This window comes from Lepisosteus oculatus, chromosome 5 (genome assembly GCF_040954835.1).
Source record: "Lepisosteus oculatus isolate fLepOcu1 chromosome 5, fLepOcu1.hap2, whole genome shotgun sequence".
Taxonomy (NCBI): Eukaryota; Metazoa; Chordata; class Actinopteri; order Semionotiformes; family Lepisosteidae; genus Lepisosteus; species Lepisosteus oculatus.
This window is the reverse complement of record NC_090700.1, coordinates 5,328,067-5,347,601: the sequence shown is the minus strand read 5'-3', so window position 1 is coordinate 5,347,601 and position 19,535 is coordinate 5,328,067. Positions and strand designations below refer to the sequence as shown.

At 43.2% G+C, this 19,535-nt stretch overlaps 1 protein-coding gene and 1 long non-coding RNA gene across 6 annotated transcripts in view; one reads left to right on the top strand and one right to left on the bottom strand.

Moving 5' to 3' along the window:
• atp8a2 (ATPase phospholipid transporting 8A2) overlaps positions 1-19,535 on the top strand; it is a 115,807-nt gene that overhangs the window by 40,157 nt on the left and 56,115 nt on the right. The window lies entirely within an intron of this gene.
• On the bottom strand, positions 1,423-13,949 carry LOC107076719 (uncharacterized). Its single transcript, XR_011189613.1, has 4 exons — positions 13,573-13,949; positions 6,516-6,609; positions 5,942-6,018; positions 1,423-4,854 (listed from the first exon to the last, which is right to left on the bottom strand). It is a non-coding gene; the product is annotated as an uncharacterized lncRNA (long non-coding RNA).

Sequence of the window (19,535 nt, the reverse complement as noted above, 5' to 3'; positions counted from 1 at the left end):
TTTACTTAATGTTTTTTTTTGGGGGGGGCTTTTCTGTTTTAAGAATGCCCAAGAGTATCCTTTTGGTAAATAATGTGTTTTTGGGAGATTTTAACATTAGTAAAAGCATAAAGCAAAAAAAAAAGATCAAGAAAAATATTATCACAAACCAGCAACGCCAACCCAACCCCCCCCCCACCCTCCTGCTCCACTCTTCCACAAGGAGCCTGTGAACAGCAGGGACTCTGAAGGTCACAGGTGGGCGTAGCAGATGGTTCAGGGCTTGAGGCTCTGGGCTATGAATTGAGCATGTCCCAGGGTTAGAGTGAGAGGAGGAGACTGTGTGAGAGTGACGTAACTTCCCAACATTAAAAAGTAAAAGGAACTGTGGAACAAGTGGTGTTGTGTTGTTAGGGGCAGCGGGTCGTAAATCAGCAGGGTTTATTATAAAAGAGTGTCGAAGGGCGAGGGTGTGAGCGATTGTGTGTGCCGTGTCCTTTACTGGATCCTTTTTCTTGGAGTCAGTCCCTGCTCTGAGTCCCATTCCGTTTCTTCCTTGGATTCAGTTCTTTCTTGGAGAGATTTTTCTTCCAAAGCACGGTGGAGTGTACTCCAGTCTTTCATAAGTCATGCAGCTCTACATCTGAAATATTGGCTCTGAGATTCTGTGTAAAATGTACTTTGTTGTCTCAACATCTTTTGTGTTGTTGGATTCTAGATGCTTTATTGGAGGTCCAGTTAAACTATCAATAACATTGGCTTTTTAATGTTTGAAATGATGATGGTTTCTGCAGGCAAGGCAAAATGGTTTTTCCTTTCACACCTTTGAGTGCTGCAAGGCCTTCTCTGGAAAAAGTGCAATTTCTGATATTTTGGGGGGGGTTTCTGTCAAGCAGGTGTAGAAGGATTCTTTGACTGGGCTTTCATATTTCTTTCATTTTGTAGGCTTTGTGTATCCTGATTGCTCACTAGGGAACAAGTCTACAATGTCCAGAGCCCAGTGTTAACATTTAAGAGCCCACAGTGGTGCAACAAGAAATAGGTTTGAACCGTTCTGCAATGTAAAACCAATTAGCTTCTCTGATAAAAGCACTCTGGAAAGTAGCAGCTTTCTTAACGACAGTCTCTCCTGCTCTGTGGACCGAGAGGCTTGTCTGGTGGTCTGCTTGCTGCGTGTTTTTTTTAAGTAGAAAGCAGCAGGCTGAGAAACATTTAGTGTTATTACCTCTTTGGTAATCAGTTTCCTCATTGCTTTACATGGGAAGCTGTTGAATTCTGTGTCCGGTGATGAAAATAAATCAAGCCAGGCTTAAAACTGGAATGAAAGGTGTCATTATGCCACAAGGCCCCCCCCCCCATCTAAATGAGCTTTAATCTCACCACAGTCCCACAAAGAGCAGCTGTCAGCCGGCCGGGAGTTACAGACGCAAAGAACCCAAAAGATGAAAGACGATACCTCTCGGTATTTATTCCACAATATTCATATTTCCTCTCTCTCTCGCACATCTGTTGGCTCGTTCAGGCTGGCTCAGGAGGCCAAGCTTGTGCAGCTCTGGGGGGCAGTTAGCAAGGAAATTCAGGCACACTGCACAGGGGACACAGCTGTCTCACTCTGGAAAAATTCAGCTCCTAGGATTTTGTAAACTGGATAAAACCTGTACAGCATATTGCTAGAGAAGGCAGTAGGCTCCTAAGTGACTCTGGGAGAGCTGCCCTGCAGGAGAGCTGTGGCCACTCGTCAAAAATATTTCCACATGCAGAATAAAATAATGCATTTGATGATATCCAATATGATAAATTAACCCACGTTAGTTTTATTTTACTTTGAAGTTTCAGCGCTTTTAAGGTAAAGTGCATACCCATGGTGAAAAGGGGAATTAATGAATTGTGCTGCTGAGAGAGTGTTTTGTCACATGTAGAACCGATTAGATGCACAGAGGCTCAGCAGCACAGGCTAAAAGAGTCTTGTCTTTCACGAAAAAGTGGTCATTTTCAGGAGATCAGCCATAAACTGTTGTTATTCACACATCCATTTTTGTTCTCAAGACTCCACTCCACCATCCCTCTTGCAGTGGATCTGCAACATGACAAGCAAGGTATTGGTAAATACCTATTAAAAATGTACTCAGGTGAAACGTGTCTGCAAAGACTGAGCCACAGGGAGCTGGCAGCTCCAGACTTTCAGATGATTCACAGCAGGACCCAGCAGCCAGCTGGGCCCCCACCTTCTCATACAGCAGGCTTGAGTCACTGTCAGCAGCGTGACGGCTCTGCTGATAGTGTACTTTTCCTGCAAGCTCAAGAGTTCATGGGTTCATGCTCTGGTCACTTGGGTTTCACTTTCCAGCTGTGCAACCACTGCAGTGCACATTTTGAGATTCAGATTGATGATCCTATTGCCTTCCAGATATACCCTAAAAATGTATCCTGTTTGCATTACCCATTGCATTACATTGATGCAGGACCACGGCTCACAGAGCTGAGTAAGCCTGACTTCAGACAGGAGTCCTTGAACATTGAAACTGGAATCAAAACCCTGTCTGTAACTCATGGTCTTTGTATTTTGTCCCATTTCCTGATGTCTGAACTTACTCCGTTTCCTCTTTGGAAAGGAAACCACAGGTAGAGATCCTCTCTTGTACTCCTTCATTCTGCATGAGTGTGTTAACAAGCAACCAAAGAGCCTTCTGCTCCTGTCACACTCATGAATTACATATCTCTGTCAGAAAAAAGCTTCCACTATGTTTTGTTTGCACTTCAGCAGGAAGCTTTGACCTTATAAAAACAGGAAAATGTGTGCAGTGGGATTTTGGAGTGTGAGGTATAGCATGTTCCTATAATATACCTTGAAGTCTAACAGTAAGCACGTGGACTAAGAACAGAACAGACGCTGTGTACTTTTCCAACAGGAAGGCCAGGAGCAGTTGAGCTAATGTTTGACCAGGCCTCACACAGCTCCTAAGGATTGGGGCAAATGGAGAGTCTGCATTAGAGCAATAATCTGTAGGAGTAATTGTCTTATAAAACGGGATGAAAGCAGCATGCTACACCCTTTTCATGCTACACAAACCCAGAGCCAGCTTTCATCCTGGCTCGGCAGTAATATCAGTCTTGCCTCATAGAGCAGGCCTCTCTTTATTAACCCCAGAGTAGGGTTGATCAAAATGCCACAAATTTCCAAGACTGAAGTCATTTCCACGTTTCCAGACTGCCAATTATTCACTTCTCTGGTGTTTTACTTTAATTAAAAAACAACAAACGTGTTTTAGGCGAGTTAGAAACAGCATGTCAGCACTTACGTTTTCAGAACTTCTTGGAAGTAAAGAACCACACTCGGGCACTACAAAGGTAGTTTAGCCCTAGTAAGTACCAAGTCAGGAGCTGAGAAGAGCAATTATGTAACTTCCCTAGCTGTGGAAATCGCAGGTCATTGATCATAAAAAAAGCACACCCTGTGTTAAATGGGCAGAATTGTTCTTGGATAGAGATATTAATTGTTTTAAATAAGAGATATGTGACTGCTGCCTCAACATTCTTGGGTTCTGGGCTCAATTTCAGATTGGAACACATCCTGCCTGTATTTTGTTTGTAGCATATTCCCCCCAATGTCCATGTGGGTTTCTCCCACCTCCCAGAGATTACCCGTCTCGGCTAAATTGTCCTCGTGTGTGTCCTGTGCTGGACCGGCGTCCTCTCCAGGCTACAGTCCCGCCTTGCATCCTGTGCTCCTAGGATAGACTCCAGGTTGCCATGATCCTTACAGGAATAAATGTCTTTCTGATGATGGATGGGAAAAAATACATGAACTGAAAAAATACTCTGTAATTTCTGTGTTTGTTTGAGATCTTACACTTGATACTGAAGGCACAACTTCCCCTTATTTAAAGCTGCTCAGTACTTTTTCACCCTAGACTTCCACACTGCCAAAATGTTTATATGTTTTTTGTTGTAATTTGTTCACCAGGTCCTGCTTGTAGCAGTGTTTTATGGCATCCTCCCATATTAACTTTAAAAAAGGGTCAGAACTTTTGAATCCTGCTGTCCAGACTGACTCCAAAGCAGCAAGTCACACGATGGGTAATTATCGTCTGCTTCTGGCAGTGACGCTCATGCTGTGATTACATTTAAGTCTTGCGGGTGGATGCTCACAAAAGCACAAAACAGTTCAATCTTTTTGCTATACTTCATTTCTGGATTAAGACATCCTCAGATGGGATTTTAAAGATCTTTGCTCCATTTTCGTCCCCAATCCGTGATGTTTGGCATTCCGGCGGGTGCAGTGCAATTTGTTAACCAGGAAAGATGAAACCGATATCACAGTGGTGCTGTGGCTGAGAGCGCTCGACACTACAGTCTGTTGCATTTCCATATCATTTAGGAGAGGCTTTGGTTCTTAAATAGGGTGATGCTACATTTTGAAAAAATTAAAAAAGTCATCTTCAAAAAAATAAATTTCTTTACAGTTTGATTCAAGTCATGTGCATTCTTCAGGCTCATGATGGGCTTGGGAATGAATATAAGCTTTCAGCTGCATCCAACTGAGGCTTTCTTTGATTCACTTAAATATATGAGGAACTGGAGAGAAAAGAGGCGTTTTGTTTTCATCCCAAGACTTGGGTTTAAAATGTCATGAAATAAAAAATCCTGTTGTTAGCTGCTGGCCCGGCGCTGTTGCTGCAGAGTTCATCACCTTCAACTGGCCTGCTAGTCCAGTAACAGGAAAAGGATGCTTTTGTTTTGTCTGTGATCGTAAAGCAGAGCTGGTGTGTGTTGTTTCCTGCACATTCTGTTCCACCTTGCCTGCGCGTAAAAATTATCATTTCATTTTTGAGGATCGAGCACTCCAGGCCACTTCTTATGTCCACTTTGTAGCTCCTGCTTGAGGAAAGATTGTTTATTGTTGCTGTAAATACACACCCTTCCTGTTTTCAAATGTACCGTGGTAAAAAATCTGCCCCTTTGCTGTGATTTAAGATTGCCACCCAGTTTACAAAGCCAGCCAGAACCACAGGGCATGCAGCGATGCCCATGGCACAGTGGTGGATTTAACTAAGCGCCACCCATTATTTGTGTGCTGAGTGACAGCTGGAGCCTGAAGTGCTGCAATATGATCTGTCGTGCTGCGCCGAGCTGTCTGGGAGAGTGAGCGAGCAAGAATCCTGAAGCTGCCAGCTCTGTATTAACAGAAAAAACGAGTAGAGCTTTGCACATCTATCCCCAGGAGAGTAGCCGCACTGCCAGTGCTGAGTGAGACTGCGGGCCACCTGTCTCCCACTCTCTCTGTCACTCTCTCTTTCCTTCGTCTCTCTCTCTTTCCATCTTCCATGCTCACTCCCCCCCCCCCATTTTCTCTTTTTCTTCCTCTCCTTCCCTCTCTCCACCAGCGAGTTTCATTAGTCATAGGTAACCTGATCAGGGACGGGCACTGAAGGGAGAGCCTTGCTTGTGCCAGGGCCCCTTCCCCAGGATAAATACAGCCATTCATGCTGTTAATTAGACGTTCAGCACAGTGCATGAAGAGCTGTGAGATGAAATATAATGGGATCCCGACTAGCACCGAGCCTGATTTGCTCAGGGCCCAGAACTTTTGGGTAAGATTACATGGCGCCCATGGCCTGTGCACACCCCTGTGACATTAGAACCTTAATTGGGTCTCCTTGTGTTTTGGATGGATTTGTTTGGTGGTCTTGTACTTCTCAAGTTCCTCTTGGGGTCTCCAAGCATGGGTTATCTGTGGATTTGCTGCTCCATATCACTTGTGATCTTGATGAGAATGTTGTCTCTTTGTAACCCCGCACTGTTCTCCACTCATAGAGGAGAGAGGCATGTTCTGCTCTCTTCTGGGTGGGCTGGATGATCATATGTGTTTACAGCTTGCCTGTTTACCACTTACAAACACCTTCAGCTCTGTCTTCAGTGATAGGATCTGCTCTGTGGAAGCAAAGTGGCCTGAGCTACTTACCAGACAAAACGCACCAGGATCGTGTCCCTACAGGGTCAGAAGTGAAGTGTGTGGTGACTTGTCAGTCAATTGAAGTCCTGCAGTTGAGCCCCAAGACAACAACAAAACAAGTTGATTGTTCTTTTATCTTATAATGAAATTCACCGCTGCCCCACTTGTAACTGGAGCTCAAAAGTAGTTCACCTTCTCATTAATACCTTATGTATATGATCAAGTGCAGCTCGACAGATCTTTATGCCAAAATTATTTCTTCACCTAGCTTTTTTAGAAAGCATTGTTTTGCTCTAGTCATAACTCCTGACATTAACATTAACAAGACATTATGTCACAGTCCTGCATGCCAGGAATCTTATTACAGCTTGGGTTCGGTACTCACTGCATTAATCACACTGAATGTTTTCCTCAGGTTTGTAAGAGGTAAAGTAAAGGGATCACTTAACCCCCTTGAGGTCTCCTAATAATAAGAAACCTAGCCTTTCACAAAAACACAAAACACATTTGTAAAAAGGAAATAAAGGCTAGTTTTTCCCCTCTAACAGTACAATCATATGTGATAGGATGAGTAATTCTGTACCTTTAAGTTTTTAGAGCACATTTACAGCTGCTTTCTGTGCAGTGTTGTCTGTTCCTCAGCGGATAGGTGCAGCCCTGCGAGTGTCTTACTGTGCCTGAAAGGTAACAAATATCTTGTCACGGCACAAGTCCTACTTCAACATTGACCACACTGCTGAATGATACTGAAGCAGTTCTCCATCAAGCACACATTGTCTGATCCTACAGGCCAGTGCAGTATTGGGGCATGGCTAGGCAGGTTTGTGGTGTAGTATTCAGGCCTGGAATTAAGACTCCCACCGCAAAGCAGTTTGAACCCTAAGCAGCAGGCTCTATCTCTGTTGAAATGTTAATGTACTGGTAACATAATGCAGACTATGTCTTTTGTACTCATAAGTACCTATATTCATCCAATTTGTTTTACTCTAGTCCTCATAATGTCTATGCCTGGATTATCCATGGAGCTGCTCTCTAAGAACTTGCTTCTTGGTATCCTCCATACTTTCCCACTCCCTGACAGCTGGCAGTAGCCAGACGTATTGTCTGGGCTGGATATAAGTCAGGAGGTCTGGCCAGAATGTGCTGTAAGAGTATCCCTGTTTGTGCAGCAGGAGGCAGGTGCTGCCCCCTCTGAGGTGGTCTGTTAGCCAGGTGCCAGTGTTTGTAAACACAGGCCCGACTTTGCACCAAGAGCAGCTCTGCGGTCTTGCTCAGTGACAGTGTCAGTTTGAAGGAGCTATTTCGGATGATTCAGTGCCAATCTTCTGGCAGTCTCTGAGAGATCATATCAGCAAAAGTAAAACTGTTGCAAGGCAGATCAGTCCATTTCTGATTTTGTATGCTCTTGTTTATACAGTATGCCATCGCCAAGCACTGTGTATGTCAAGCGTCATTACTTCACATGTATGGTTTGTAAAATAGGCTATGACTCATTAATCTTGTGATCAAACTTGTGCAGGTAGTGTCTTACTTGCTCTTTCACTGAACAAAACACTGAAACAGATTGTATTTTTGAGTGTGATCTGCTATTACGTATGGTTTAAAACAATCAAAAGAACTCATTTGGGTGTAATATTTAACTTTATGTGTTGTAAGTGTTCAGTATATGCCTGCACAATAGTAATTAAAATTGACAGTGCCCTACAGAATTTCCACCCCAGGCTCTAGATTCAATGTGTGCATTTTACGCAAAGAATATTTGCCAAAATAGTTGTACAATTAAAGATTTGATTTTTATTTCTCACATGTCGTTGCTTGACCTTAACATACTGGGGCATCGTTTAAAGTGACTGTAACATTTCTAATCACCCAAATTGCAAATAATTCTTCAACAAAGCCTTGCCTATAGTATCAGATTACGACGGTAAGACAGGGAACCCACTGTTGCATTTCCTATAGTGTTGCTTGTTCAATGCAAAGACCTGTCACCATCCGTTTCAGACCTGTGCAGGTAGGTTTTTTTTTATCCCTTATTGTTTCATAAAATTATTTTTTTTTAAATGAAACGGGTTTGTTTTTAAACCAGTCCCAAGTAAAGTACAAATACCTTTACCAGCCAGAGCCAACCTTCCAACTGCGAAAATAGCCTGCCCTTATCAGGTTGTGCTAATACAACCGCTTAAGGGTTGATAGTGAGGTTTGGTTAACTGTGTTTGATACTAGGGAGTTAAGGGTGAAGATAGATAAAGAGCTGTACGGTGTTATTCAACAGGAGTTCTATGTTGTTAATGCAGACATTTTCAAGGACCAGTTAGCTACGTGACAAGGGGGAGTTAAGTGTATTTTTTTCATCATAGAGATGAAAGCATAGTTCAATGGATGCCAAGCACAGAAGAATTTGATAGATAATTTTCTCTGAGCCCACTTAAAATAGCAACAAAGCATTCTCACACTCACTAATCGGAGGTGACTGCACAAAATGGGCTCTGCACAAGAAAGGCACTGAAGCTTACAGAGTAGTCATTGAAAGGAAAAAAACTGATAGAAAAACACATTTGTGTTTGAAGCAAGTACCACCATCGTGTTAGAATCAAAAGAACAGGCAGAATCAGGTTAACGGGTTTGCAACGGGTTAAACTCTGCTGTTTCACACTTCACACAATTTAACATAGGGACATATTCCTGTTTTAGGGAAATTTATCTACCCGACAAACTGCAATTAAGCATCACTTTGTAAACAGTAGTTAAGAAGAGAATCACAAAACTATCCAAAATCTGTTTTTATAATGATATAACAGGCTTTGTTCCTGAAACACTCTCCTTTCCTACGACAAAAATCAACACAGTAAAGGGATAGATTGTGAGATCAGTCTTCCGTGATGCAAACTGAAAGAGACTCTTTTTGAGCATTCATGATTGTTTTTGGTTTTGAAACATAAGGAGTTTATTTTTCATTTTTCAAAACATCGTTAAAACTTTTTTTGTGTGAATAAGACCCAAAACCTCTAATCTTATCCTCTGGCATTTTCTTCATTAAAAATGAGAGTGATGGATTTCCATTGCTTGAGCCCAGTGATTTCCACCCCTGGCTCCAGATCCAGTTACCCCAACAATGAGTGGTGTCAGCACGGTCTGTCTGATGCTCAGACTCTCATGCCTGTTACTTCACGAGAGAGAATCGCTTCTTGATTTCCGCTGGTTTGAGTTTGGGACAAGTCACTAGTCATCAATGACTGAGGTTCCACAAGTGGCAGAGATACACCAGGTATATGTGGGTATTAGTCTGTGGGTCTGTGGGTATTAGAAGTGGGTCCTCTGCACTTTCGGAGAACCTGATAACCTGAGAGCTGAGAGCTTGCAGAGGCATAAGCGGGAGAAGTGTTGCTTCTCTCTTTAACACCAGCTTTCCTGCAAGGCACCGTGGAGCTCCTAGCATATCAAAAGATGAGTGCATTCGGAAGGAGAGCACTTCAGAGATGGTCTGCCAGTCCTCATTCTCCCCGTGTAGGTACAGGCATTGTTGCTGAAAAAGAGTCTTAATCAGTGGGCGATTCCAAACTGTTGGTGCGTAATAAAGTGAAAATAGAGGCGTGTGTCATGGATCTGTCCTGTGCATTTAGAAAGCTGTGGTGTCTGCGAACACCGTCATGATATTGTTTTACTTTCCAGCACAGTTGTAATTTAGTACCCATTCTAATACACTGGATAAACCAGGACTCAGGGGGAGCTGCCTGTTAGATGTCCCATTAATCAGTGGGGCGCGGGCTGTTTTGTAGCTTTTGCAGCACGTGTAAGTAGCAGCCTAGCACACCCGTAGGGAATGACTGCCTTCTGCTGACATGCCTCCTTGCCCTGGCTGGGCGTGATGAAAACCCCAAGCGCGGCCATGAATCATCTCCGATTTGTTCAACTGTCCAGGCACATCCTCCTGCCTTGCTGCTTGTCTGCTGGTGTGAGAGATATTCTATTGATATTTCCATTGGCAAAAAAAAGCCTTCTTGACAAGGTTGAAGTCCAGACGGACTGGGACTTCAAGGTCCCTCCTTCGGTTGATGTGTGCCAGAAACTGTGAGCATAGTCACCATCCGAAACAGTGTAGTACGACAGAAACAAACACATAATTCAGTCCAGGACTTCTCTTTATTACTTGGGATCTGCATTGCTTTTGTGTTTAAACATGATTTCATTAATGCCTTAAATGGGATTTATCTGTGGAAAGTTAAGTTTGGTGGTTTAAGGTAATGTGTGCATTTTATTGTAAGTCAAGGAATCTGATCAAGAAATTGATCCTGTAACTCCTCTGATACTTGTCGAAATTTTGCCATTGCTCCCCAGACAAGAGAGCAGCACGGGGATGGGTTATTGAGAGGATGGGGTAGAGGGCTGGAGACCAGGATCAGGTAACTGGATGTTGTCGGACTCTTGTGACTCTTGTGACTGAAACCTAATACACTGTTTTTTTTCTTCCTGTTGTATTGTGATTTGCATCACCTAGTAACAGGACAAAGGGCCAGGTGTTAACTGGTTTCTGTTGCTCTCAGAAACAGTCTGTCATTGCTCTGTTTTTCTGCCAGAATAAAGGTCGAACACTGAGTTTGAACCTAGCCTGCACTCCTTTACGCCCCCACCTTCTTCTCTTTCTGGTGATATTTATTCATATCATAGAAGCAGCTCCTGAAATCATCAGTCTGTGACGTTTGAAACTGCCAGCTAAAATCAACTTGCTCACACCCTAGTGTAAGAGTGTCCTCTTCATCATCCCTGTGTGCTTATACAGCTTCCCTGCGGTCTTGGCCTCCTTTCCAGGGATTCTCATGCAGGATGCTATGCTTTAGCAATCACCTCAGGTAAAAAAAAAACAAATAAAACAAGTGAATGGCGCACTCTGGAGAAAATGGCTGTCAGTTTCTGTGCCTCCTGTAGTAGTATGTCCTGTTCTCCTTCACAATGATTGAAATCTGTCACACCACACCAGCTTTTTGCAATGACAGCATTGTTAGAACTTTCTATCCTAATCTTGTCATATCTCAGAAGAAAAATGCCGGGATTGGTTAGTGTTGGTACAGGAGACGGGAAGAAAATTCAGGCTGCTGCTGCAAGTGGTCTTGGTGGACCACTAAGTAGCCTGTATTTTCTATCCAATGGGACAGTGTGTTGTAAGTGTTGCAGACTCGTAAGTGTTGGAGGGTATTAACCATGTTGTTCTGACTAAATTCCACTCTGCCCTTGCACTATCTGGCCTATGTAATGTTCCCCCTTAACCCAGCTGGTGAAGAGGTTTGTCACTCCTCCCTATGATGTGCTGTGTAGTTGAGTCTGCTGGTGCAGAACAGCTGCCACGCTTCACTCAAGTGGGTGCTGCTCTTCATCTCTTTGAGATGCTTTGGAATCAAAATATTATATAAATGAAATTTATACAAATTCTTATTGATACTGCAACTCTGTATTAGTATTTTAGCCATTAAATTCAAACGTGTTATCCTTGGAATTTGGCTGAATGGGACCTTTGATCAATTTGCTACTAACTACCGAATGAGCTAGATGGTTTTGTCTCTTCACTACATGCTCATGTGACGTAAATAATACAGAATAATTGACTTATACACGAACGAGCATGAGTGTGTTTGCTTTAGAACAGTTCTTGGATTCGCGGCCTGTTTTTGTGTCAAGGCAGTGTGGATGCCAGTAATTTATCATTAGCCTCTGCATAGACGAAGCCAGACATTAGTTAACATTAGTTTCCTTGACATTAAAAAAATCAGCAGGGGCCAAAAGTTTTATTATTCTTTTTTACTCCAAAAGAAACTAAATAAAACTGAAATCCCTTCCCATGAAAAAAGCATTCTCCCTCTTAGCCTCTACATATTAGTTAAAGTTAAAGCTAATTAGCTGGAGTCCAAATGGCTGGAGAAAACTGTGCAAGAACCTTTAACTGTTGTTTTACTAGAAGAGAGCATTCGTTCTCTGGCCTGTTTTAATGTGTAAATTGAAATGGTTAAAAATTATAAAACAAAAACCCTAAAGCAATGCAGACCCCTTCCTCCAAAGGAAAGCAGCGATGAAAAGAAATACTGTAGGAATGTGGAGAAATGTAAGCCGTGTTTCCCTGGGGTCTAAGCGCAGTTGAGCTGTGGCATTCTGGAAAACATAGCAAGCAATTGGAGAAATGATGACTGAAGTACGGAAATGCGATCCCCTTGCAGGGCAGCCGTTTTAGAGAGAAACCTGCCTCGCCAAAACAAACTTCTGTAAATACAGAGCGCACCGAGAGTCTGGACACATCGCTGCATTGGAAAAACACTCTGGATCTTTTCTCGGGGCTTCGCTGAGGCCAGGCAAGGGCAGTATCAATTCTTCATCTTCATATCTGATACACCGCACTCACAAATCACAGACATTGGCTGTTACACAAACACTACACAGCCAGGAACAAGGATTCCATCAAAGAAACTTTTTTTTTGAGCATCCTCATGATTATAAATTACACTTGGTGCTGAAGGATTTACTTCTGATATATTTCTGATTTTTATTATAAGTATAATTTATATTTTTTCATCTTTCACACTTATTTGAATTACAGCCTTTAATATGTGTTAGATATTTTGTGCGAGTTTATATGAAGCCAGGAATGTAGTATGTTCGTGCCGGGTGAGCAGCCGGACTGATGGAGCGATACCATACTAGTGGAAGTTCCATGTGTTTACGGGCACTTTAATTCTTCATGTCTCCCCTCCCCACTCTCCTTTCAAGTCTTAACTGCCCGGATTACAATTTCAACGCAAGCATTTCTACTGTACTTTCAATTAATCATCAGGGCGGCCAGAAACCCATCTGCTCTAGTCTCCCAGTTAAATAAACACTGCCAGTGGGTTTGTTTGTGGGAGATAAACAGGCCGATGCCCAGCTCCTCTCATTTCGGCCTACACAAGGGCTATTAACGACAGTTATAAATCTCGGTATTGACAGATCCCCAACGGGACAGGTTCACATGCGCCTGAGAAGCTGTCTCAGTTTGCTGTGTTTTGCCAGGCCAAAAGAAAAACGCTGCCCATCTCTTATTCCCGGTTGTGAGGGCAGTAAACAGTCTTTAGTAGTTTAGCAGCTGCTTCGTATATTTGACAAGTACTGCTTATTCGAGAGCACAGGGATTAGAAACTCGGCTCCATCTGAAGGACTGCTTGCAGTGCGTGTGAAGGGAACATTTTAAATAATTACAGTTTCTTTCTAATAATACTAATCTGGAAACACTTTCAATAAAGTAGTCTTTAAATAAGTCTGATCATTTGAACATTTTGTACAATGTTGGATTTAAAATAATTTAGATTTTCAAGACATTTGCAAATAATTTCAGCGTTGAGAGAGAAAGCGGTGTCCTCCCTGGAATCTTTCTGTGTTTTTTTCTGCCTGTTTCTCTATGAAATATCAGGGGGGAAACGTCAGTAACCTTTCAGGGTATCCCATGGTACTTACAAACATTTGCTGCAGTATTATCACAGAGTGTTAGCACGAAACTAGTAACACATGCTGACAAGCGGTAAACCCTCAGAAAGGCAAACCAATAAAGCAAAGTAAATTAGTGCAAAATGCAGTGGAACAATGTGCTAAAACCGTGAGACCATTTTAAATATACCATGGTTTACCTTCAGAACAGGCAGCTGAGATTTGAACAGGAGCATGTTCAATGACTTCACTTTCGAGAGAGATGGAAGGAGCTGTGTGGAAGCCTTTTGTTGGAGGAACCTGGCCCTCATTTCTAACAGCAGGGCAAAGACAGATTGAGGAGGACAGCTGAGCTCAGCCTGGGTCCCTAGGGAGACTGCCTCGCACGGGGTCGGTAACCCTACCAGGAGAGAGAAGAGGAGCAGCAGCTTGGTCCGGGGGCTGTTTTTCCAAGATGTTCAGCAGCCATTGAAATTCTTTGCTGCCACATCCTCCACTGAGAGTTTCCTCTCTCCTAGAGCATGCATGTGTGTATGAAAGCTTGCCAGCACCTTAATTCCCCCCTTTGGCTAGGCAGACTGGAATACTGCTTATTTAAGGGCCCAGAGAGAGGAGGGATTTTAATACCCATTCTGCTCAACCCCTGACGACAAACTGCACGATCAGTGAGCCAAGGAATAGCTGGGGGACAGAGGGAGATTAGGATGATCTCTTCCATGGTGCACTGGCATTCTTGCACAGTGCTGTCTCTGAGTGGGGAGACAGGGGTCACAGTGAATGTACATATTTTTAAGAGATAAGGAAGCCATGTTTCCTGGATAGGTCTAGCTACTATGCTTCAGTGATACTTTCAGGGCAGTGTTTGACCATCCCAAAAGAGAGCCTGGCCATATTACAGTGAACACCCTCGTTCCTTCTTTCCACATACTGTAAGTGATTGTTTTTTACATTTCACAGCAGTTCTTGTATAGCTGGCACTGTATGCCAGCTGCCTTCTCCTGACCCTGCACTATTCACAATATCAAACTGTTTTGGCATCTGCTTTTGTGTCCTGCTGCAGTCAAGACTGCTCATTTTAATAGGGCAGGGCACTGTACAGTACAGGGAGCCAAGGCTTCCCCATCATGGTGATTTACACTTTAACAGGAAGCAGATAAAAATCCCTGTTGTGCCACATCTCCTGTAATAAAGCCACAGCCCTGCAGGGCAGTTACTGATTGACAGAGTGTGAGAGGTGCTGGGAGCAGGGAAGCAGCGAACCAGGGTACGGTGCTCTTTTAAATACTGGGCGATGTGATTGACTGCAGCAGGAGGACTTGGGGGCTGTGGGGTTTCAACTGGCATTCCTGATGTAGAGCTCTCCTCCAGTAACTAGCAGAGTATTCCTTTGCCGCAGTACGTTATGAAACGATCATACATGCAGACCCCCGATTTATACTGTCATCTCCCGGGCAGCTGTCTAGCTCACACAGCTCAGACAAAGTGTGCTCAAACCCACTGTGCCAAAAGGCCAGTCTCTCAGCACAGGAGGCTGAAACTCTCTGCACCCTAATGGGAGTAACATCACCCTGACAGTCTTGTGTAACACCGTGAGACCTGTTCCACATTGGGTGCTGTTTGTTTAAACCCAATAAAAAATATGGTAGACCGCAGGAAAGCATTGTGAAAGCAGTGGGAACAGTATAGGAAAAATTAGTAAAACTGGAAAATTTGATAAGCCTAGCTTTTGGTGGTAAAAGATTGACCAAATTTTGACCAATTTATTTTTGAACTTCTTCTGACTTACTGTGGGATTAACTGAAGCCTGAAGACTTTTGTCCCGCCCAAAGCAGTGAGAGGGAATTCAGAGTCACCATGACACTCAAGGGTGAAATTGATTAAGCTAGACCAATTTCTAATCCATTACACTGGGCTGTTTGTTTTCGGCACTAAAAATACCGCTGCCCTTTAGGGCTATTTCCACAGGTTCTCGCAGGTTAGACCTGCGTCCTGAAGTCCGCCGTGTTGCTTCCTGTTCAGCACTTCCACGGCAACCTTACTGGCAGTTGTCAATTTGAATGCCGGAAAAAAAATAATTGGCTTGAAACAGTATTTTGACAGAACCGTGTTATTGAAGCAATATGTGATTTGTTTTCTCAAACTACAGTATTAGGGCAACATTCTTATTTAATAACAGCAGTATATGGAATACCTTGCTTGAGCATTGCTTACCATGTTCTTTGTTCTTTATACCAAAAACATTATCCTTATGAGTGGTGACACAGAATTCGTGGATTGGCTGGGTTTTGAATTCAGCAAGGGGTTTCCTCAACTTGCCACAATGCATATAATTTGCATCTCACAATTTAAAGAAAAACAATATCTTAGGTGTGTGGAGCAACACTAGAGGCAAAATAGAACAAGTGCTGCTTTTGTTTTTTTTTCTAGCCTGTTGGATTGCCTCTAGATCCTTTGCTTGTAGGTAAGGACTTATTTTGACGCACATTACCGTGTTTAGATATGTTGAACAACATTAACATACTAAGTGAAAAGTATCGGATCTAGAGGGAGTGTACTTTTCTTTTGAGGTGTTTGAAAGAAATGGCACTTCTAATATAGTGATCTATTAAATAATAATTTGAAGGTCTACGCAGGTGTTTAAATTAACGTGAATCCTTTTATACCACACCATTCTATTCTTTGAAATAAACATTCATTCACATCTGTCACCTCTCATCAGGGTTATAAAACTGGACTTCTCTTTCTGCTGCTACTATAAGTAATCCAACCCCTAGAATTGCAATTGCACAATGGTGTTCTGGCACATACAGTATTTCTGCTGTAGTTAGCCCTGATCTCTTTGGGAAAAAATGGCCTCCTGCGATCTGTAAAGAACCATATGCAAAGGTCAGTTCTAGTGCTGCATATTCTAGCAGATTAAAAGAAAAACATTCAGAAGTCAATCTGCTGGCTAGAGACACGGCCCTGCAGCCGTTCCTGTGGCTGTGTGTAGCTCTGACTGCCTTAAGGACTGCAGAGTGGAGCTTTACGCCTGCTTATACACATTTTACTTGCTGTGGTTTTTGATAGTTTCTATTATGCTTTGCCACATCTATCTATAATTTAATATGCTTTCACCATGGATTTATTACTCTTTTCTATAAAAAGCGTAAACTGTCCCCCTTTTATAACCATTGACTTGGAAAGCACACCCTAAAAGAACAATTACGTAAGCCCACACCTCACCTTACTGCGGAGGTCTGGCAGTAGATTTCGCAGGTGAATTGAGATTTAAAGCGTCAAAGTGGGCTGGTAAAAAAAGATTAGCGGTGGCTTCATTCATCTCCTAGTCTGCAAGCTGGTAGAGTCCCTGCCCAGTGCTCCTCAGTAACTGTGGCTCCATTCAACGTCTCCACCCCCAGCTGGTCCATAATGACCCCACAGTTAAAGGAACCTAATGAGAGATGGCAGACAGGCACTTTCAGTGCCTTCCTAATTAAGAGGTAGCACCACAATTTGGAAGCAGACAAAAGACAAATTTTCCATCTTTCTGTGTGCTTACTCACGAGAGGGCTTAGAGAGGCCATGCATGTCAAAGCGATGGGCTGTAATGAGCGTTTTATTGCTGGGGAATACTGAGCGCAGTTAGAGATCTTGACCAGGGTCAGCCCTGGGCTTTTCAGATCAGAGCAGATGCAAAGTGAACGTGACTTTTAGCCTTCCAGGAGCCTCCTCTCCACTGTGCCCCCCTCCCCTTGGTGCTGTGTACCGAGCAGCAGGGTGTGGGTCACATTGTGTCCAGCCGCCAGGGCACAGCAGGCCCCCGTCTCTTCAAGAGTGTGCAGCATCGCTGCACTCCACTGGCACAGTCACCCCACTCTCCTTCTGACTCTGACAGACTGCCCCGCTACAGCTGCACTCACTGGAGATCAGTCTGTTTATGAGCCACCATTACTTTAGGATCATTAGGGATTGATTAGCAATCACATGCAAGGTCATTGAGGTGTTTGTAGGCACTAAGCTGTTACATGTCCCTGGTGTTTGAAACAGGAGGCTAAGGAATTTGCATGAGAAAATACCGCCCTAAATTTAACATAAGATTCCACTGACAGCCTGGAATCAGCACAGCAGACACATTGTGGTCTATACCAAGAACTGACTGTGAGCAAGCTGTAGAAAACCTGGACTAGGTGCAAAGTTTTGAGATTTTGGCAGGCATCTGTAACAGCAGTAACTTATTTCAGTAATAGTCTATTTAATATATCCACAGGTTCTTCATAAACCCTAGTGCATGAACATATGCTATCACTTTCTGGATTGGAACACTTCCAGGAAGTTTTAAGGCTTCCTGGGTCATTGCATTGAGCAGCCCTTCCCTTGCCACAGTGTGCATCAGTCCTGTCACCGTGATGGGATTCTACCCTACACTGGGCCTTCCAGCTATCTCCAGTTGTTACTCTCACTCTCAGTAATAATGGTTCAGCAGATGTGGTCCAAAACCTGCTTATCACCTCACATTTTGCTTAACAAACTTTCCTATGTCGAAAGGCAGTTTGCAGTATGTCAGAAATTGTCATTACTCTGTTGAACGCATGTAGGGGAATAAAGACAGTAATAATCTCATACACACTGAATAACTGCCTAAAGGGAGTGGTTGTTCATGAGGGCATCACATTGTATTTGAGGCAAGCAGAAAGTTAAGTTGTTTTGTAACTTACCTCTATAAAGATATGTCAATAAAGGATGCAAAACTCATAGCTGGCCTTGAGATGTTGAGCACACCCACTTACCTTTTTTTTTAGCAGGCAAACAGGTAAGTCTTATCAAAGATTACTACTGTAAATTTGCATTGTTATATCTGTTTTTCTTGCTTTAACTGAGCAGGGAAGCAAGCTTTTTGCTTTGCCACAATTTCTATTCATTTGGATCATGAATTCCTTGCTTTATCGCATTTACTGTATTTTTATAGTACATCTGTCAGGAAGGAGAAGTGCCTCACTCTTCCCCATGTTTGCTGAAATACGTAGCTGGAAAGGACCGCTGTCAGCATGGCAGCAAATGCTCTAGCTAAGACAGAGGAAGCGACTGATCCTGCCTGGAGTTAAGCCTCTCAAAGCAAAATGCTCTCCATTCCTGCATGCTCAGCTGGCTCCTCCTAATAATAGCTGCCGAGTGTGATCAGTCCGTGTCTTTCCCATGTGCCATGTTGCTGCCTGACCTGGACTGTTACCAAAGCAACACAACACAGGAGTCAGACATATGTCACGACACCTGGTGAAGAAACGAGGGTGAGCGATCCATGGGGTAACCGCCAGAATGACCCTCTCCTATTCTCAGGCACATTGGCCACACTAGGCCTGTATGCCTGTGTCCTGAAACATGCTTGTTGTTCTCTGTATAGTTTTGTCATTCTCAAATGTCCTTGTTTGAGCAATTTATTTCTGAAGTTGTGATCTTATTTGTTTTGCATTACATATGCAATCATGTCTTGGCCTCTTTTGCCTCCCACTGTTAGAAGGAACGAAAATGGAATGGTTTAATTTTTACTTGTTTTGGCCAAGAAGACTAATCAAGACGAGACTAATTAGACATATTAGACAATATTGCACCTGATCTCTCACAGCTCCCAGCAAGGTGGCTTTTGAGTCTCAGAATAATGCCATGAGGCTGAAATTGCAGCACTGTCTTGGTTTGAACTCATGGAAGTCAAACCTACCCTTGGCAGCGATCGCTGCAAGCTCAGAGGCTATGCTGAGAGCCTCTGTCGGGACTGGAGCTCAGAGTCAAGGGCGGATATTATGCACCGGGGCTCTTTCCTGAGGTGTAAAATGTTGCAGGTCAGGAGGTGGTTGTGTGCAGAACCCAAGACCCCTCTGATTTCTCCCCAGCTGGAGGCGTTGAAAGGCTTGAATACGATTTCCAGCTACTGTAAAGCCAGGTCTTATAATTAATGTACCAGAGTGCCTCCAGTGGGCTGCAAATGATTTTAAATTTTAGGAAGACGTCTTCTTAATTAGAGGCAGTCTGCCTAAGACTCTGTAAGAATTTCCATTACAAAAGCAAGACTGTCTTTGCTGCAGCACCGACATTTGAAAGCAAGATATGCAGTCCCTGTGAGGTTATTTAAGTGAATTTAATGCTTCCTTGGCTAGAAATGAAGAAGTTGTTACTTCCCTCTGTATGA